The sequence below is a fragment of the Cervus canadensis genome, chromosome 9 (assembly GCF_019320065.1).
Source record: "Cervus canadensis isolate Bull #8, Minnesota chromosome 9, ASM1932006v1, whole genome shotgun sequence".
Classification (NCBI taxonomy): domain Eukaryota; kingdom Metazoa; phylum Chordata; class Mammalia; order Artiodactyla; family Cervidae; genus Cervus; species Cervus canadensis.
Genome location: NC_057394.1, coordinates 74,517,686 through 74,534,460, shown reverse-complemented (window position 1 = coordinate 74,534,460; position 16,775 = coordinate 74,517,686). Strand labels below are relative to the sequence as shown.

General features: G+C 37.2%; 1 long non-coding RNA gene across 1 annotated transcript in view; it reads right to left on the bottom strand.

Moving 5' to 3' along the window:
* LOC122447079 overlaps positions 1-16,775 on the bottom strand; it is a 546,471-nt gene that overhangs the window by 342,772 nt on the left and 186,924 nt on the right. Inside the window, exon 5 of the long non-coding RNA XR_006271124.1 lies at positions 2,505-2,595. This is a non-coding gene — a long non-coding RNA (uncharacterized LOC122447079). The remainder of the gene's footprint in view (positions 1-2,504; positions 2,596-16,775) is intronic.

Here is a 16,775-nt window from a genome sequence, read left to right as displayed (position 1 = left end):
AACAGAAACCTCCCATACTCAACTGAATATGCTATCTTTTAGTTAAATTCTGCTAGCATTACAAATAAGCCAGTGACCACCAAAGACACCGAAGTTTTCACTTAAAAGAAAAATTCAAACATGCTTAGTGTTGAATGGACTCGGGTGCTACATCAAACGGGAAAAATGGATGAGGAATATCATTAGAGAAAATGCACCTTATACCTTCTATTCTTCCTCACGTCTGAGGAATAAGCTTTACAACAGCCAGCACACAGATACAAAAGGACACCAAAACAAAACAAAAACAACCCAAAAACTTTCTTTGCATACAAATTGCATACATGACATCACATGGCATACATTTCTATACCCAAGTCCATACGACACCAAAGGCAAGTGTTAACATAGAAGACAGGCTTTGAAGGGACTTCCCTGGTGGTCCAGTGGCTAAAGAATCCACCTGCAAGTACATGGGACATGGGTTCAATCCCTGATCTGGGAAGACCCCACATGATGCAGAGCAAAAGAGTAGCTCCTACTTGCTGCCAACTAGAGACAACCTGCACACAACAATGAAGACCCAGCACGGCCAAAAATAAATAAATTAATAAACTCAAGAACAACAACAAAAAAAGAAAATATGCTTTGGGCCTTGGGTGATTTATCCATCAGGTAAATTTTAGGTTCCAATTTCCCTGTAGTTGTTCCTCCCAGAGATGAAGATAAAAACTCTCCAAAGTCACCCATTCAGAGCCCTGCAATGGAGGAAGCATTCTTTCCTGGTAACAAGCATTCTACTTACCACTCACCAGTAAAAGTCTTTCCTTTTGGGAGCCTAGTTTTATTCCACATGACAAAGATAGCACAGAAACCATGTTACATCCATGTCAACTAGGCATACAACGGCTTACACACACCCTTTTCATTTTTCATTTTAGCTTTCCTTTTCTTTTTTTTTCCCTATTTCTCTTCTACTACCCTTGTTTAATGGACCCCCTGTGAGCTATTCATGAAAATCTTTAAACTAGGAGGAAAACTGATTACTAAGATTTATGAGGTTGTGATGATTTATTCACCTCTTAAGGAAAGAGGCAATCCATCACACTTTGAAAGGCTAGACAATCAAGTTCTGCCTGTATTTATATGATATCATAAAGCTGTTTTCTTAAAGTACAACTAAGCCACCAACTTAAAGATGATGCTGATTTGCTGTAGGCAGATATTTTGGACAAGAATATTTTACAGGTCAGTGTATTTGCTTGCCATTGAGGATATTTTCAACGGAAAATAAGCTCAATAGTGGAATTACTTTGACTCAATATTGCCTGGCATTTAAATAAACTCATTTGGAAAAATGTTTGCTAGACATCTATCAATACTATGGGACTAAGTGCTATGCTAGATGTAACAGGTTTCCTACCAACCATGGGCTCACAAGAATTCACAGTATAATAGGGAAACAGATAGCTAAATAAAAAATTATAACACGATGTTAATTGCTAAAAACACAAAGCCAAAACTTGCCCAAATTGGAAAGTTCATTATTGTCTACATGAAACCAAAACCATGAGTCATGTCCATTTTAGACTGTTGGCATTAAAGGATTTTCAATCTTTTACAGAAGAAAAAAAGATGTTATAGGAAACCCCAAATATGAAAAAAAGATCTACTTTCAGTACATAAAAAGAAACAAGACGGTAAGAATAGGTATAAAATGTGAGGCTACTGGTAAACTTTTCCCCCATTTTTTTTTACAGTGGCTCCTTGTTGGTTATCTGTTTTAAATACAGCAGTGTGTACATGCCAATCCTAAATTCCCTAATGATCTCGTCCCCAGTCACCTTTCCCCTCTGGTAACAATAAAGTCATTCTCTAAGTCCGTGAGTCTGTTTCTATTTTGTAAGTAAGTCCATGTGTGCTCCTTTCAAAATTTTCCAGTTGTATGTACTATTCCATCTCAGACAACTCTTATGTTGGAAAAAATCTGATAAATGAATTTTAACTGAGATGCTAATGGCTTATAGTCTAAGATATCATCATACTGGAAAATTTTACACTAGTAGAAAGAAAATTTTACACTCTTAGAAAAAAAGCTTTAACTTACTATTATGAATCACTGGAGTATCAAGCATTGCATGAGTTTCATCTCCAAATCTGAATAATCTGCCTTGATTTGTTCAAATTAAAATTCTCTGACATTCATCAACTCCACAAATCAAACACTGTTCTAAGTCACATGCAGCCAGAAACAAATCATTTAGTAGACTACTGTTTTTTATCTAATTATTTGTGATATAGAATACACAATAACAAAACCAAAATGAAAAATTTATATAAAACTATTACCATCAGAATTATGGTAATCATGGGAAAATGACTCAAGCTGTATTTTTTTAAAGGTCTGGATCATATTTAGCTTTTTAATTTTCCCTTTCACAAGAAAACTCAGAACTATAATAAAGTAACTTTTAAAGAAATAATATATTCACATCCTTAACTAAGCATATATTCAAACACCTCACCTGGGTATAACCACTGCATGTCATGAGATTTCACTCTTTAAGCAGCCACATCCCAGACCAGCAGCAAGCAGGTAGCCTGTAATTCTTGCAACTGTTGGTAAGAAACAAAAAAAAAAATGATAAATAAACTCAAGAAGAAACTAATGGAGGAAACAGTGTCTTTTGATTTATCGAGCAGTCTTCCAAGTACCATTCAGATTAGAATTTGTACTAGGAGGGGTTTTAAATCACCCAAGGTCAAGGGTTATCTGGAAATTCCATTCTAGAAAAAGGCAGAGAGAAGCTCTCTAATTTTACCACTGGAATATACAAACTCTGGCCATCACACCTGGGTCAGGATTCTGGGAGGTGAGCCCACGGGTGAAGGAGGTGGGTCTGAGCCCTCAAAACAACAACTTATAGGAGACCAAGATAACTTTCTAGCAAAGTCAGAATTTTAAAAGTCTAAATCAAGCATCAGATTAAAGGCTTGGTCACAGAGGTGAAAACTGTACAAGACATTGGGATGGCCCTCCAACCAGTAAGATGGGAGCCAGCCAGACATGTTGGGGGAAAACCTGAGGCCCCCTGACCTGCCTCATCATAATATCCACTATTTGACTGTATGGGGTGAAGAAAGCAAGGACAGAGCAGATTTAAACAGAGGAAACACTTCCAAGCAGAAGTTGTACAGCATGAACTTTTAAGTAAAAATATTTCTGAATTAAGATATGGAGGAGGCACTAGCGGGCTAAGGTTAGGATGCCCCAAGAGATAAGAGTGAATGCTAAATTCCTGTCAACTTTGTTCAACAGATTTCAGTTCCCAAAGTGCCAAATTATTTTGGTTTCACTAAACTTAATCCCAAACGCAAACCTTCAGTTCATTAAAACAGCAATACCTAATGCTCTCTGCGGCTAATTCAGTTGGTTTCAAAACTTCAGCAGAGCCCTTTTAACAGTTTCAAGCAAATTACACATCAAAAGTGCTATCGGGGCTGCCTAGCAACAAAGATAATTGCATAACATAAACTCACTGCAAATTCTTAGTAAAGCAGATTTTTATTCAAACATAAAAGTTTTTCTCCACAGAAATATTTTTAAAGGTATAATGTGGAAATAACATATAAAATATTCCATTAGACTACCATATATATGAAAAACATATGAAAAACTTATATATGTACAAAATCAGTTTACCTCTGGAAACTGCATATTTATCACCATTAACTCATTAATAAATCTGTTTATTTTCTTCCACCCTCTGAGTGAAAGTGTTAGTTGCTCAGTCAAGTCCAACTCTTCAGACCCCATGAACTGTAGCCTTCCAGGCGCCTCTCCATGGAATTCTCCAGGCAAGAATACTGGAGCCAGTTGCCATTCCCTTTTCCAGGGGATCTTCCCAACCTAGGGATTGAACCCAAGTCTCCTGCACTGTAGGCAGATTCTTTACCAACTGAGCTACCATGGAAGCCTCAACCACCCCCTGCATGTTGTAATATGTTCCCTCATTTATGAACTAGAGATGATTTCTTCTGAAACCATGAAGATGTCTTTATTGCATCATCCATGGAAGTAAACTGTCCTGCTGGTTAGCACTACCGTCCTACTCACGGCACTGAGTTTGATAGAAAGCCTTAAAATTAGCCATGCCAGACTTTCCTCTGTCTGACTTATAGGGATGAAGAACATAGTCTGAGTTATTTTGGAAAAACATTTATTTACATGCTAAAAAAATCTACAACAGAAATCAAGAAGAGTATTCATAGCCAATGTCACTGGACTATTTTTTACACAAGAACTAGATAAATCCTACAATCTCATTAATCTTACAATCACTAATATTAATAGATAATCCTGTGGTAGCGATTATGCCTCCATAAATAACAAATATATATTAATGGTTGTTCATCATGAAAACATTAAAGTAAAAACCAAAATTTTATTATAGATTTATATAGGAATGGTTCAACTATGACTAGTTCTTGTAAGGAAACTTTAAGGATGAGGCATTTTTCCCCCTAACCTACAATCATCCCTCCAATCCACAAGTTTTTGAAATTTGATGATAAATGACTAATGCCCTATTAAGTTACTGTGCTGAACATTCATTAGTGTTCAATAAATACTGATTATAGTTCTTTTCCTCCTCAGCATATATCAATATCTAGCATTTTTATTTCTTACCATTCCCTTGAAAAATAATTATTGCAAATTAATTTATTTTATTCCACAGAGCTTCAAATACTTAAAAACCACTTTAGTAGAAAATCTGATTTTCTTTTTTAAAGTAAGCTTTAGAATGCAATGTATTGGTTTTCCTGTATACGTCATAATGACCTGTGGATTTGTTCATTCTGCCTATAATCATTTAATTATTTGTTTAAGCCAGTATGAAAGCTGCTCACTATGGTATTTTAATTTATTGCCTCAATCGGTACTAAAGAGTTACAAGATAACCTCATCCTTTCAACCTGTCATGATTGATAAAAACTTTAAGTAATCTATTAGAGAAAGGCAATGCCACACACCTGAGTAATGCTTCACATTTTCGAGCCAATTTTGATATGCAGAATTCAGAAGACAAGGTGTTAATCATCCCTGTGACATTTCAGAAATCCCCAATGACTGACAACGTTTGGTGCTTAATAAACTGAACAAGGCATTACTAAGACAATCATCAAAAAACTACCTAGACTGTGAAGGACCAATCTGATCAAGAACAGAATCACCACTTCTGGTGAAAATTCTAAGGAACTATTTTCAACTGTAATAGTGGGGGTAATAACTGGGCTTAGGGAGAAAATTGGAACTGGCTTAATATTTCAGAGCCAACCATTCGGTAGTGCTTAGAGAAACACAGCTACGGCATTCAAAAGCTATAGAATTGAAAACTGAAAAGACAAAAAGTGTCTCTACCATTCTCTAAAGTTGAAACTAAACAAAATATGAAACACAAAGTCAAAACAGATATAAGCCTGCACAAATGGAACAAAAAATTGACTTTGTTAATTCCTTGAAGAATAATGAGAAAGGAGATTTTTGTAATCAAGTGAGAATTATTTTGTTTTTTGTTTGTTTCTTTTGTTTTTTGTTTTTGGTCACTGGCATGTTTTTTCCTGCAAACACTGTGGTGTTTCTTCCTGTTATTTTTCTTCCTAGGTACATATGATTTAAGGACACTGAAGTGAGAGGAAGCAGGGTATTACAACAGTTATTATAACAGTTACCCTAGAGAGGGCTCTAGGGTAAGAGCTTTCTTACTCTAGATTTTATTTTAAAACCTGGTTGCATCATTTCTTTCCATAAGATTTTTGGGCAAGTGTATGCTTAAGATCTTCTTATGTAGAAAACGAATAAATAACAGCACTGTATCATAATCTTGCTATGAAAATTGAGAGAAAGTACATAAAATTTTTAACATGGTAGCTACTCCATCACTGATGCTCAGAAAAAATGGTAGCTATTATAACTAATAGCACTTTGAACATGTACATGCTCAACAGAGGCTGACTGGATGGACAGATGGATGCATTGCTGAAATAACAGAGTTGGAGACAGTAGGCAAACAGCTCAGTAGGTATAGACATAAACACCTTGTTTACCATCATTTAACTGTCTGGAAAGACTGAATCCCAGAAATGTTGAACTAGAAAATCACCAGTCCAGCAAATCAATGAAAGAGAACTGGGATAACCAAGCAGGTCAATCCTTTCAGTTCTGGGTTATTTGTTAAAACTTTCAATTCATACAATGTTTTGAAATGTCATTTCATAGAAATCCCTCCACTCCTAGGAGTTTCCTCTTAGCCTCTTAATGTTGGAAATTTCAAATCTAAAAATCTATGAGACTGATAATGATAAGTGTCTCATGTTCATCACAAAGCACTGACAGGTAGGTATTATTATCTCTATTTCTTAAGAAATTTAGAGTCAGAAGCTTTTGATACCTTGTCCCAACCCCATATCTAGCAAATGGTAGAGCCAGGACTCAAACCTGGGTTTTAAATTGCATTTTAGTGCGGTTGTATTCAATACCTACTATGTGTGTGGTGCTGTTTAGATACTATGGATACAAAGGTAAACAATATGCCACAGCTCCCCTCAAATGGTTTATGAGTTAATATTTTTTAAAAAAGAGAAATATACTCAAAACCACACTAAGTAGCTTATGAAAACTGTGGATTCTGGGTCCCACCCAGAGTTCTGATTCAGCAAGAATGGGATACAGGCCAGGAATCTGCACTTTTAAGAGGTCTTCCTGGGGTCATTCTCTCAGACCACACCTTGCTGTTGTTCAGTCACCAAGTCATGTCTGACTCTTCATGATCCCATGGGCTGCATCAAGCAGCCCCAGTCCCTCACCACCTCCCAGAGGTGGTGTCCAAGTTCACAGTTCGAAAGCATCAAATCTTTGGCGCTCTGCCTTCTTTATGGTCCAGCTCTCACAACAGTACGTGACTACTAGAAAAACCATAGCCTTGACTATATGGACTTAGAGACCACACCTAGAGAAAGGTTATAATAGAGACAAGTCTAGGAACAGAAAGGGACACTTCCTCGGATGATGGCTCCTGAACTGAGGGTTGAAGGACCAGTGGAAGTTACCTAAACACAGAGTAGGGAAGAAGAGTGAAGCATTTAGATGGAAAAACAGAATTGATCAAGGTTTTGAGAGATGAAACTCAACACTGGGAAAATACAGCAGTTAAAGTAAGTGAAGCCGCTCAGTTGTGTCTGATTCTTTGCGACCCCATGGACTATAGCCCACCAGTCTTCTCTGTCCATGGGATTCCCCAGGCAAGAATACTGGAGTGGGGTTGCCATTTCCTTCTCCAAGGGATCTTCCCGACCCAGGGATCAAACTGCAAGCAGACTCCCACACTGCAGAAGACTCTTCACCGTCTGAGCCACCAGGGAAGCTCCATGGCAGTTAAGTGTAACTAAATTAAAAGGGGGTAAAGGGGAAAGGATTTAGAGAAAATAAATACAAATCCTTAGGGATCAAGGTCCCATGGGAGCAAGATCCAGAGTTAGAGAATGTGCAGAAGGCCACGGCCGCCCCAGGTGGACCTGAAGCAAATGAGCAAGAGACGTAGGTTGCTTCCTCCCAAACTTCTCTGAATCTCAGATTGTGCTATAGAGAGAGTTGTACTAGTTAATTCTGAAAAATAATATTTCCCTTGGAATGACCTGTTTCAGTTAAAATCTGTCTCTAAGGAGGATCTGAGCCAAGTTAGTAGCAGGTTTCTACATACAAAACACATATTTCAAAATGAAACAGTGAATCTTCAAATTTCACTTAAGTCAATACAAGTTAGAAAGCTAAGGAAAGTGCAGTAAGGCGAGACCCAATTAGTATCTCTTAATCTTCTGTGCTTTGCTTTACCAAATTTGAAGTCTTTCCTCTCAGGTATGCAGAGCAGATGTCAAATCGTTATGACAGGCCTTGTGATGCTTAGAGGCCTCCTACATCTAAACCATTATCAATATTCCCTGGGTTCTGTGTAGTAAGAGTTGGCCTTTTAGACTGAGTCTTCTCCATTTCAGCCACGGGGAATGACATTTGTTCTCCACAGTCTTTGGTTTGAAGAAAGTGGGTATAATAGGATGAACATAACCAGATGGATAAGAAAAATGACACAAAAACATGCAAGCTTGTAATGAGGCATAGTTATTGATCGTTAGAGAAAGACATCTGTCCGACCTAAAAAGTCAAAGAGATAGAGTGGCTCAATTCCAGCAATCAGGGAGACAAAGAAGCAGCACATTTCATCTGCAGCCAAAGTTAGATTGCTCTATCAGCCACGAGGGTGCTTCCATTATGTCCCACTCCTGCAGGAAAGGGCTAGGATAGGAGAAGCCAGGAATCAGAAGAAATAACTTCACAGATAGTTGTTCCTATTTCTCATGGTATTTCCCAGAGGGACATCACTGGCTTTTACTTTTTCCTGGACAATTCTTTCATTTGCAAGCTTTTCTCATTTACTCAAACATATTTGTTATCCCTGGCCCCTGCATACTAAATGCCAAAAGTGAGCCCAAAACTCTCCCTAGTGAGGATGAAATTCCCTTGAGGAGAACCACTGAGTAGATCTTGGAACCCTTGGAGAGGATCTTTGAGGTCATCAAGGTTTCACATTTCTATTTTGTCGATAAAGAAAGTGAACTCCATTCCAGATTTTATTAAGTAGGGACAAGCCTAGAACCTGATTTTCATGACTCTCAGGTAAACACTTATCCCCTATATCCGGGTGCTGCCAGATTTTGAAATGGTTCCTTACTTTCCCACTGACATCTCTTATTTACACCATCTAAAACTTCTCTCTTGACCACAAGGAAAATGCAGATTTCTGACAACTTCTCTCTATGGCAACATGTGCTGGCCTACTTTATTTCTTGAACTTAAAGTATTGGCTAGAACTGAAGCCGATAGGCAAAACTAGGCTTAAAGCTATGGGAAAACCCAGACATCTTCAGATGGAAAGTGTAGGCAAGATTAATGGATCTTATCCTCATGAAATTTCAGAGTAAGGATAAAAAAAAGAACTGAAAAGCTTCCCAAGAAAAAGGTGAAAAACAAATTTCTTTAAAGAAATAATAATCAGATTGACACCATAATTTTCATCAGAAACATTGGATCCTAGTACTAATAGCTGGTAAGCATTGCTATCAAGTAGGTAAAGAAACAAAATCTTCAAACTGAAGGGAGGAAGGTGGCAGTGTTAATTTTTGAAACTAGAATTTTGTATCACTCAAAAAGGAGATAAAATGCATGCACATATGAATATATATTCAGGCATCTATGCAATAAAATGCTTATATGACATACAAAACAATCACCTCAATTTTTTTCCACTAAAAAAGTGAGAAGTATAAGAAAGACGTTCAGTCCAGTTCAGTCACTCAGTTGTCTCTGACTCTTTGTGACCCCATGGACTGCAGAATGCGAGGCTTCCCTGTCCATCACCAACTCCTCGAGCTTACTCAAACTCATGTCCATTGAGTCAGTAATGCCCTCCAACCATCTCACCCTCTGTCGGCCCCTTCTCCTCCTGCCTTCAATCTTTCCCAGCATTAGGGTCTTTTCAAATGAGTCAGTTCTTCACATCAGGTGGCCAAAGTTTCAATTTCAGAGTTTCAATTTCAGCATTAGTCCTTCCAATGAATGAATATTCAGGACTGATTTCCTTTAGGATGGACAGGTCGGATCTCCTTGCAGTCCAAGGGACTCTCAAGAGTCTTCTCCAACACCACAGTTCAAATGCATCAATTTTTCAGTGCTCAGCTTTCTTTCTAGTCCAACTCTCACATCCATACATGACTACGGGAAAAACCATAGCCTTTGTTGGCTATGGATGGACCTTTGTTGGCAAAGTAATGTCTCTGCTTTTTAATATGCTATCTAGGTTGGTCATAACTTTTCTTCCAAAGAGCAAGAGTCTTTTAAATTCATGGCTGCAGCCACAATCTGCAGTGATTTTGGAGCCCCCCAAAATAAAGTCTGTCACTGTTTCCATTGTTTTCCCATCTGTTTGCCATGAAGTGATGGGACCAGATGCCATGATCTAAGTTTTCTGAATGTTGAGCTTTAAGCCAACTTTTTCACTCTCCTCTTTCATTTTCATCAAGAGGCTCTTTAGTTCTTCTTCACTTTCTGCCATAAGGATGGTGTCATCTGAGGCTATTGATATTTCTCCCAGCAATCCTGATTCCAGCTTGTGATTCATCCAGCCCAGCGTTTCTCATGATGTACTCTGCATATAAGTTAAATAAGCAGGGTGACAATATACAGCCTTGAAATACTCCTTTCCCAATTTGGAACCAGTCTGTTGTTCCTTGTCCAGTTCTAACTGTTGCTTCCTGACCTGCATACAGATTTCTCAAGAGGCAGGTCAGGTGTTCTGGTATTCCTATCAACAAAAGAGTCCAAAATGCAGTACTTGGATGCAATCTCAAAAACGACAGAATGATCTCTGTTCGTTTCCAAGGCAAACCATTCAATATTACAATAATCCAAGTCTATGCCCCAACCAGTAATGCTGAAGAAGCTGAAGCTGAATGGTTCTATGAAGACCTACAAGACCTTATAGAACTAACACCCAAAAAAGATGTCCTTTTCATTACAGGGAAAGTGAAAGTGAAATTGCTGAGTCGTGTCCAACTCTTGGCAACCTCATGGACTGTAGCCTACCAGGCTCCTCCATCCATGGGATTTTCCAGGCAAGAGTACTAGAGTGGGTTGCCATTTCCTTCTCCATCATTATATGGAACTGGAATGCAAAAGTAGGAAGTCAAGAAATACCTGGAGTAACAGGCAAATTTGGCCTTGGACTATACAATGAAGCAGGGCAAAGGCTAATAGAATTTTGCCAAGAGAATGCACTGCTCATAGCAAACACCCTCTTCCAAACACACAAGAGAAGACTCTACACAAGGACATCACCAGATGGTCAATACCGAAAACAGATTGACTATATTCTTTGCAGCCAAAGATGGAGAAGCTCTATACAGTCAGCAAAAACAAGACCAGGAGCTGACTGTAGCTCAGATCATGAACTGCTTATTGCCAAATTCAGACTTAAATTGAAGAAAGTAGGGAAAACCACTAGACCATTCAGGTATGACCTAAATCAAATCCCATATGACTATACAGTGGAAGTGACAAATAGATTCAAGGGATTAGATCTGATAGACAGAGAGCCTGAGGAACTATGGAGAGGGGTTTGTGACATTGTAGAGGAGGCAGGAATCAAGACCATCCCCAAGAAAAAGAAATGCAAAAAGGCAAAACTGTTTTCTGAGGAGGCCTTACAAATAGCTCTGAAAAGAAGAGAAGTGAAAGGCAAAGGAGAAAAGGAAAGATATACCCATTTGAATGCAGAGTTTCAAAGAATAGCAAGGAGAGATAAGAAAACCTTCCTTAGTAATCAATGCAAAGAAATAGAGGAAAACAATATAATGGGAAAGACTAGTGATCTCTTCAAGAAAATTAGAGATACCAAGGGAACATTTCATGCAAAGATGGGCAAAATAAAGGACAGAATGGTATGGACCTTACAGAAGCAGAAGATATTAAGAAGAGGTGGCAAGAATACACAGAAGAACTATACAAAAGTAATTCGTCCAGGCCCAGAGAATCACGATGGTGTGTTCACTTACCTAGAGCTAGACATCCTGGAATGCGAAGTCTATTGGACCTTCAGAAGCATCACTACGAACAAAGCTACAGGAGGTGATGGAATTCCAGTTGAGCTATTTCAAATCCTGAAAGATGATGCTGTGAAAGTGCTGCACTCAATATGCCAGCAAATTTGGAAAACTCAGCAGAGGCCACAGGACTGGAAAAGGTCAGTTTTCATTCCAATCCCAAAGAAAGGCAATGCCAAAGAATGCTCAAACTATGGCAAAATTGCACTTATCTCACATGCTAGCAACGTAATGCTCAAAATCCTTCGAGCCAGGCTTCAAAAGGACGTGAACCTTGATCTTCCAGATGTTCAAGCTGGATTTCGAAAAGGCAGAGGAACAAGAGATCAAATTGCCAACATCCGTTGTATCATCAAAAAAACAAGAGAGTTCCAGAAAAACATCTACTTCTGCTTTATTGACTACATCAAAGCCTCTGACTGTGTGGATCACAACAAACTGTGGAAAAGAAAGACATTAGTTTTTTTAATATAGTGAAACTAACTCAATTTAAAATAATGTAATTCCTGGTGTGCCAGCTAACTGCAGCACACACAGAATCCACTAGCCATGTGCATGAAAGATGTTGGAAAGCTCAGTGCAGGAAGACCACACCTAAGTGAGCAGACGGGGTGACCTCTGGGTTTGGTCATTCACAAATGGCGACCCAGTCCACCTCTAAAGCAGATTATGCATACAGTCACAGAGGTGCACAAATTTAATTTAATTCTTGAAACTTTTGATGGTTTGAACTTCCTTCCCAGAAAACTTAAATGACAGTGGCCTAAATAATATAGGGATTCATATTTTCCTCATAAAATAATAACCCAACATGAATGGACCTTAAGGTCATTGAATTAAGTGAAATAAATCAGAGAAAGATGAATACTATAAGATCTCACTTGCGCATGGAATCTAAAAAAGTCAAATACTAGAGGCAGGTACTAGAAATGGGGGAAATTTTGGTTACAAGATGAGTAAGTTCTGGGGATCTAATGTACAGCATGGTGAGTATAGTTTACAATACTGTTTTACATGCTTGAAAGTTGCTGAGAGAGTAGATCTTAAATGTTCTCACTACAAAAAAAAAAAGGTCACCATGCGATTTTTGACTGAAGCATTAACTAATGGTACTACTAGTACCATTTCACAGTATATATGCATCAAATCAACACGTTTTACACCTTAAACTCATAATTTTATATGTCAGTTATATCTCAGTAAAGCTGGGGTCGGGGGTGGGCGGGGGGAGAACATTCAGGCCCTAGGAATGACATAAGCAACAGGAGTCAGGTAAGCAGACTCCACAGACAGAGTAGAAATCAGAGCAGCAGTTCTCAGCCTGTGGGCCTCGGGCCTGAGGCTAAGCAGATCTTACAAGAGGGCTGTAAGTCAAGGTATCAGACTCCTGGCAGCAGACTAAATAGCACCCTTACACATAAATACTACGACTGTCATTCAAATGTATTAGGTTCCATTGTGATTAGATAAATTCGTATGAATTTAAAAGAACTAGTAAATTCATTTTCAGTATCTAATCTTACATTTTCTCAATTAGTAAGTATTAAAATACAAATTCTCCATATCAAGAAGTGTATAGGTTTGTTTTTTTTTTATGGTTAAAGTGAGAATTTCATACTTTAAAAGTTTGGAACTATTGTGTTAATAAATATTGGAGGTTTCATTCTCTGACAATGGAGTTTTAAACAAAAGGATGGGGGAGGCAGTGTATATGAAGCAGCCCAACCACCATTGACAGTTGAAGACATTTTTTTTCTAACTAATATTTGGATTAAAGAGAAAATCAAATACAACATTTTGGAAAAATGTATTAAAAGGTTACGTATTAAAACCTCTAAACTTTGAAGCTTTTTCCAGGAAATACAAAGTATTAAAGTCGATGTAAAAAGAAGGGGATGACAGAGGATGAGATGGTTGGATGGCATCACTGACTCAATGGACATGAGTTTGACCAAGCTCTGGGAGATGGTGATGGACAGGGAAGCCTGATGTGCTGCCGTCCGTGAGGTCACAAAGAGCTGGACACGACTCAACCACTGAACAACAACAACAATGTGGTCTTTAAATATAGACAACACTGGAAAAGTTGATAAGTAGTTGTATGCTAGAAGGAATCTCTCTCAAAGAATAGATAATTATTGTCATATTTAAACTATTCCAGAAAATTGAAAAATATTTTTTCAAGACTAACATAACCCAGATACCCAAACTGAACAAAAACAAAGTAAAGCATAATCTACTTATGACTTAAGGATACCAAACAAATATACAGTACTCTAAGCATTAATATATTAAATTCAGCCTTCTATTAAATATTAATTCACAACGATTAAGTAGGGCTTATTTCAGGATGTCTTAGTATTAGGAAAATCTACATGAACAGATTAAAGGGGAAAAACTCATAGATCATTTTGAAATATGACAAAAAACATTTAGTAAATTTCACCTCACTTTCATGATGGAGGAATTATATCTTAATACTAATTGACTGGGAAAATACAGGGTAAGACACCATAAATGAATTAAATAACACTTTCAAATGAATTTGACTTTCCTTAATTATAGTAGCTAATGTGATAATGGGTGACTGGCAGAAGCCTTCAGTAAACTACACAGTGAAACATTAGAAAGGTTGCTATTAGTTTGTAGAGTAAAATAAGATGTTGTGTGTATCCAAAATTGTGCTGGAGTAAAAAAAAAAAATCCCAATCCCAGTTCCTTACAACTATGTAGGTCTACTTTTCACACTTCATGACAGTCCCTTGTCAATTCCGACTTTGTCCAACATGGTATATTTGACTTCAAAACTCCACCTCTTTGTTATCCGTCAGAGAGATATTCCACACATGCACAAAGATATTTGTGTACATATGTTCACTGAAAACCCAAAACCCATCACTAGCAGAACAGTTTTCAAAATTATGGTAAATCCCTACTATGAATCAAGAAAACTTATCTTCATGAATTAAAGAGCTCTATGAATGATTAAGGAAAAGTTATACAAGGATACATAGGAAACACTAGAGGTCATCTCTGGGCAGATTGTAGAATAGGGGAATTATGATTGAGATGTTCTCTTTTCTTATTTTATACTTCTATACTGTTTGAACATGCTGTATAATAGTCATACACTATTAATATATACTTATATTTCCTTTTCTTCTTAATTTCAAATATACCTCAAGTATACTACTGTATACTTACTATGATGGCTTTATCAAGTTCTTATGTTTCTGGGACATTGTATTTTGGGGTTTTATTTTTATTTGTGGGGTTTTTTTTTGGTTTATTATTTGTCATACAAAAGTTTAAAACAAATAATACCTTTGTAGGTTATATTCTCTACTATTATATTATAACCCTCTATACCCCAATTAATTCCTTGAGATTTGGATTCCACATTCTAGAAAATTTTAGTATCATTCCTGTTTTCATTTTGTTTGCATTTGCTGAGTGTGTTTTGCCTCTTGTTTCCTTTGTACTCTTTTTTAGTTATTGTGGTGTGTTTCTCCCAGATCTTACAGTGCCTTGATTTTAAAAGTATAACTGAAGCCAGAAAGTTCATGGATTCAATGAAACTCTGAAACAATGATATATGGTTCAAACAAGTTCTTTGAAAAGCTACATGCTTAGCTAGCCATAATGTCTTATTGGACAGATAAGGTAAGCGTCAAAGAAATTTTACATACTTGTTCCCTTTAAATTTAAAGTAAATGTATACCCATCATTTAACTTGCCATTTTAAAGCTGAATTTCTCTGTCAGCCTGTTTTCTAAGGAAGGAAAAGAGCTTTCCTAATATGTAAGGGTTTGTTTTAAGAGTTCGAAGAATTGTTGATTTGTAAAGTTGACACAAAACTGCTTTCTATAGGAAACTATTTAAACTGTTTACAGTATAAGATTATGTGTGTTCTATGATGTGGTAAACCACAGCTGTCATAGGAGATTAACCTTAACTACCAGTTATATCTCACTGTGATCTCAACAACTAGAGCTAATTAATTCTACTTCTTTAAGGGACTGTGCAGGTTTCCTGAACACAAAACATAAAAATATTTTCTTCTTATATAAACTACCTTTAATAAAATACAAGTGACTAACAGATTAAAAGACAAGAAAAAAAAAATCTCAATTTGCCATGTCAGTAAGACTAGTATGATTGAAAAAAATGTAACATGTTTATCTTATGGGTTATTTTCAGAGAAACTGCAAAAGATGGAGACTGACAATCATGAAAAAAAAATTCCACAGATAGATCTAAACCTCTTTCACCTTGAGACTCACATCTGCTGCCAGGATAACTGGGCTGGAAGGAGTTCAAAAACTGTCTACCATACTTAGCAAAAATTTTTATCCCCAAAGAAACTGAGGACTTATTACTCTGAGTATGTCTCCAAGAGCAAGATAAAATGGTGAGCTAAGTCTCTCTCATAGTCCAAGCACCATGAAAGACACTGGAATATAGCAGTGACACGTGTAAACACTGCCCTCCTGAACTTACAGTTTAATATTGTTGTTTAATCACTAAGCCATGTCTGACTCTTTTGCGACCCCATGGACTGAAGACTGCCAGGCTCCTCTATCCATGGGCTTTTCCACACAAGAATACTAGAGTGGGAAGCCATCTCCTTCCCCAGGAGATCTTCCCAACCCAACGATCGAATCCACATCTCCTGCATTGGCAGGCAGATTCTTTACCACTGAGCCACCAGGGAAGCCTTACAGATTAATCTGTTAATACTTGCCTGTTACCCTGCTCTTGCTGCTCAATTTGGTACCATTAGCCACACGTAGACATTTAAAGTTAAATTTAATAAAATTTAAAATCAGTCATGCTAGCCATATTTCAAGTGCTAATGTACAACATGATGACTATAGTTAACACTAAAATATATTTAAAAGTTGTTGACAGAGTAGATCCTAAGAGGTCTCATTACAAAAGAAAGAGACTTTTTTCTTTTTTGTTGTTTGTTTTCTGTTTTTGTATCTATATGAGATGGTGGATGTAACTAAACTTACTGGGGTAACTATTTCACAATATATACCTTAAACTTACTTACACAGTACTGTGTCAATTATATCTCA